Genomic DNA, 5413 nt, shown 5'->3' with positions numbered 1-5413 from the left:
ATAGATGCTTATTAGCTGGACCAGTCTGAAAATGATAAGAGATATCAAAAACAATAAAAAAAGAGACAAAACATTTACAAGATTTTTTTGAGCTCCAGCAGAGACAATCTGAACACAGTTTGAGACATTGTTGATCTTTTTTGAAACTCTACAGGAGATGTTCTGGGGTCTTTTTCTCAGGAGAAACATCTGGATGCTAAAGACAGATGCTGCGTCCCAATTCACCTACTTATACTATGCCCTAAAAGTAAAGTTTTTCTGAAGGCTCTGTCACTTAGTTATGTACATCCTGTCACCGTTTAAACTGCCCTGTCAATCATCTTGTCCCAGTTAAAATCCTCCACATTCAATTTAATTTAATTTTCTACTGTTTATGAGAGAAATGTTGTCGCACGTTGATCTGCTAGTCGTGGGTCTTTCATGCAGAGAACTCTCCTCATGTATTTGCAATTTTCATAATGATGCCTTTAAAAGTTAATGACCAAACGTATCATTAAAAAAGTTGCAGATGAAATATAATGTGTATAACATTTAATAAATATCTTTTCGTCAGGTTACTCCTTTAACCGACTTGCACATCTGCCATGTTTGTAGTTTTTTTTAACACTTTTAATTCATGTTTGTAGTTCTAATCGTTTGCATGTATCTGCGCTTCGGATTAACCAGAAAGAGTACATCATCCGGGTATATTTGGAATACAATTTGGGACACACTAATTTTGAATACAATTTAAAATGGATAGTATGTGAATTGGGACACAGCATGAGTCTCATTTTGTTCTGCATTCAATCTCAGTTGTCTAAGAGAAACAATTGAGATATTACTGAGATGTCTTTTCTCATGGCACAATCCAGGCAGCTCGATTGCACTTAGATCGATTTTGTCTCTGCCCGACGGATCAAATCACTGACCTCCAGGAACATTTTTCTTAATTTCATTTGCCGTGACATTTTCCTTAATTATTGATTACCGTGGCACGGAAAGCATGTTGAATAACAATAGCTTCTGTAAAATGCAAAAAAGCCAATTATCTAGGCGCTAAAAGACTTTAATATTAAAATACCGCCGCTAGACATAGAAAAGGCAAGATGCATGCATTAAATGCAAGACTGTGAAATCGTTACCCTTTAGGGTACGTGAAATGATCAAAATATGCTGTGAAATGCTGCTTCAGATACTGTACGTACCTCACCGATCTGCTCAGAACCATACAGAGAGGATGAGCGGCCTCTGGGAATTCTGCTCCTTTATGCTGGAGCGAGTAAAACTTCAGAACACAAAGAGAAAACAAGGTAAAAGCATTCGTAACTTTCAAGTCACTTAAGATCCTCTACGGCAAAGCTTTTAAACAATGTCAAAATCTGACTGAACACCAAAGTCAGAGCCCAGAAGCTGCACAGCAGCACAATCAAACACGGCTCCCCTCAGAAATCTTTCTCTCAGTTATTTTGTGCTTTCTGTAGAAATGACTGAATTCTCAGTATTGTCTGTAGTGCTGCGGCATATACTGTATGGAGCTGGGCCTGGGCCATACATCAAATATACATGATATATTTGCTATCATTTAGCAATATTTTTGATATTGTTATGATCTAACGGTAAGTGGAACGAGCGGAGCAGAGAGAGCGTTTTCGATTAATTCCTTTGGAAGTTGAACTTCATGCTCAAGTGGTGATTTGTGGGATTGAAGAGGACCAGAGAAAGCTTTGAGAGTTGCAGGCTGCATCCAAAAACTGGAAAATGCTGCCTTCGGAGGACACATTTCAAGGTAGGAAGGCATCAAGCCACGTCCAAATTCAATGTTAGCTTCACTTCCTGTTTCCTGAGATACCTTCCTCTGATCGATTTTTGAAGGCAGCATAGATGTGTCCTTCGATGCCTTTGATATCCCACAATCCTGTGCTTTCCATTCTGTGACAGACAGTTGAGCTAGAAAAATAAAGATGGCGTCCGAAAGTTGCGTTTGCTTTTCAGTTTGTGTGTAAATGTATGTTTTTGACCAAACTTTTCACTTTTGATGTCATTTCTAGCGAGAAATTACTACTGTAGTCATTAAATATTTGTTTAGCTCTCACCAAAGCTTGTGCTATTTTGCGGTAGATCATTAAATTGTTACGCTGCCTCAGAAGTTTCGTGAGGTGCCTTTCTGCACAAATGCTGTCTTACAAGGCATTGCCTGATAGGGCAGTGAGGCAACAAGTCAGCTGCCTAGGTTTTCGGATGCAGCTGCAGAGAGCGTGGTTGGGCAGTTCTCAACTTTATGCACATATCAAGCGAAAAACGCAGATGGCAGCCAATCGCTGTGAGGTTCAGGTACTCACATGTGTTTTGAGTATTTAAGAGTATGCAGGTTGAGCCGGAGTTTATGCTGGATTTAGTGCATAAATAATACTGGGTGTAAATATTGCAGTTTGGATGCTTTCATTGTGATTATACTGGCTGGGTTTACAAAAGTTTATAAAATGGACATACAGTGCCTATAGAAAGTCATAATACCCTGTGTAAATGTAAATGTCATGCATATGTGTATTACATGTTTAGTCCATCCACCTTATTTTTCAGCGTGTTTTCTGTGAACGTGTGAGACTTCCGATTTATTAGCCGCCATAGGGAAATAATGAGAAGAATATTAAAGTGCAGTAAACTGTAAAAATAAGGTGGATAAACATGCACGTTTGGAGTGAATGCTCTGTAAAAGAAAGCGTATTGGGCAGGCGCGTAGTCTTTCTTTGCAGCATTTTTTAGAGTGTGTAATAAACAAAATTGGATGCTTTTATTATATTTTTCCCCCTAAAACAACCTGTGCAAAAAAGCAATAAAATGCAATGCAATGAAATGAAAACAACAAATCCCAGATTCACACTGGGCCTGCTCTTAGCTCACTTTAAGCTTTTGGCTATCAGTCATGAGTCTCAAACACTACACAGTTCCACAGTGTGGCATTCTGACTCGATCGAGAAACATTGCAATGCATTATATGAATGCATGTGCAGTAGATGTTGCAGACCAAGTATGAATCACAATCAGTGTCAGCATCTTCAGTCTTCAGAGAGTTCAGAGAGTCTGTAGAGCTGAGAGACAATGACAACATGAACTCAGACAAATGGCTGCAGGACTTCATTCCTCAGCGAACATCAGTGAAGTCCAGCTATTCTGTCTCCATGGAGAGAAAACCTCAGTTGAACAGTTTAAAACCAACTCAACGTGATGTCACCCGGGGGCTGTTATGGCATGTTTTCCATCAGGGGACATGGGAAATCAATACCGCAGTGAAAATCTGGATCATAGCTGCTTAATTCAATAAGCAAAACACACCTTGAAGGCATCCCAGAGGATTTAGCTGGCGCGCTGTCAACCGAAGCCTCGCAAATGTAGACGGTCTGCCCCAAAGCCATGCTTGCACAGAGACTACAAATTGTTCCATCCTGTACTCTTATCAGGCAGTGCAGCACAGATTTAAGATTGGGAGAGAGGTGGATCTTCACACATAAAAGAGGCCATCTTAGTTTTAGTAAAAATTTGTTTCAGACTAAAAATGTCGACACAATGTGTACTTGCTATGTATTTTCGGAGACCAGCAATATTAATTTCTCATCCATTTTGTTCCGTTCTCTGCTTGTTGATGTTGTTGTACAGCAAGAATGTTGTGACAATTGGTCAGTGTTGTATTTGTCCCACCCCTTCTCCATTCTGATTGGCAACCGATAAAAACCGCCGAGCGCTTCGCGCCTCGCTACACTCCTGACATTTAAAAAACGCGGCGCTTTCATTGAAAACAATCGGAAAAGTGTGCTAGCCGGTGGAAAAATGCACGTTCAGTTTACTCCATGTGCTTGAGTCTGTCGACAACAGGACACAGGAAGAGTAAATAGATCATTTGTTTCTCTGTACTAAGGATACCAGCATCAAGAACAAGTTGGTTTATTTTTAATGGTGTCCTGGATCGTGTCAGAGGATTATATGTTTGTTCGGAGCATTTGACTGCAGATTGTTTTGTAAACGAGGCACAGTGTAATGGAGAGTTTGCAAAGAAACTTTTGTTGACAGATGAAGAAACCAACTGTACTGCTACAACAGCTACTGTACATCACAAACTGCAAGTAAATGATTTCATAATGCTTTGTCTTTAAATGACGGTTTTCCACATATATATTTGTTTTCATTTTTTTTGTGCAAAAAATTTCATTAACATTATAGGTTAACTAAATTTAGCATTCTAGTTTTTATTTACTATTGGAGTAAGTGTCATGAACTTAAACTAAAACTATTAACACTTTATTGTTAATTGAAATAAAGCTAAAATAAAGACTGCATTTTAGTTTTTACTTACTGCAGGGTTGTTATTGTTGTGAACTAAAACTAAAACTATTAAAAAATAGTTGATTGAAATAATGCTGAAATAAAATAAATATTACAAGAAAAACTTAATATAACAGTATAAATCATATAAAATAAAGAACAGTGCTTTCTACATGACTTCTACAATACCCTAATAAGATTCCTGTGATTTACGAGTACATCAGTGTGAACTTGTTCCACTAAGTAGGTTTTAATGCTTGTTTACGTTGTTGTACCTGAGTCAGATGCTGTGGTTACTTCACTGACAAAGGATACACACAGATTTTAGAGTGGTTTATTGGTATGTTTACTTCTCTATTGACACAAAGAAGAAGTGTTAACTTCCCTAAACCATGTACACTGCTTTGTATGTTCAGAGACAATATCCCCTCAAAAATCACGAGATAATTTAACACTCAAACCACTTAACACTGCAGGAGCCCAACATAGACTTTACAGCCGTACGCTTCAGTGAGCAAACAATGGCTGTTTCATGTTTAGCCTACAGCTAACTATGCACTTAAAACACAAGGCAGATATATTCAATGAAAGCAATGCATCTTTATAAAACCAACATCTTATACAGTTACAGCCGCACTTTCGCTCAAGAACATGCATGTGCATATGAATGAACTACCTTGTTTTTTGTTGTCTGAATATGGCTAAAGAAGCTACTATCTACTATATATATTAAGCACTGCTAGTTACTAGATAGTTGGCAAGATATGGTGCTAACCTGCTACTTTGGTTGTAGTTGCATCCAAAATGCCTTCAAGAGTTAGTGCATTAACATGATTGATTCAGTTGTGCACAAGATAGATTTTTTGAAGATGTAAAGTTTTTCAGGTAGATTTGAGAAAATCCTTATTCCTGTAAAGAATAGTGATGGAGAAGGTTGGGGAAAGTGATTTTGTACCCCTTTCAACCCTCTACATTGTGAGTAAATCACTTGCATATGTGACTAAATTTCATGCTAGATAAATAAGTGTCTGTGGTTAAAGGGTTAGTTCACCCCAAAATTAAAATTCTGTCATAATTTACTCATCCTTATGTTGTTCCAAACCTGTACGAGTTT

This window comes from Megalobrama amblycephala, linkage group LG13 (genome assembly GCF_018812025.1).
Source record: "Megalobrama amblycephala isolate DHTTF-2021 linkage group LG13, ASM1881202v1, whole genome shotgun sequence".
Classification (NCBI taxonomy): Eukaryota; Metazoa; Chordata; class Actinopteri; order Cypriniformes; family Xenocyprididae; genus Megalobrama; species Megalobrama amblycephala.
This window is presented reverse-complemented; position numbering follows the sequence as displayed.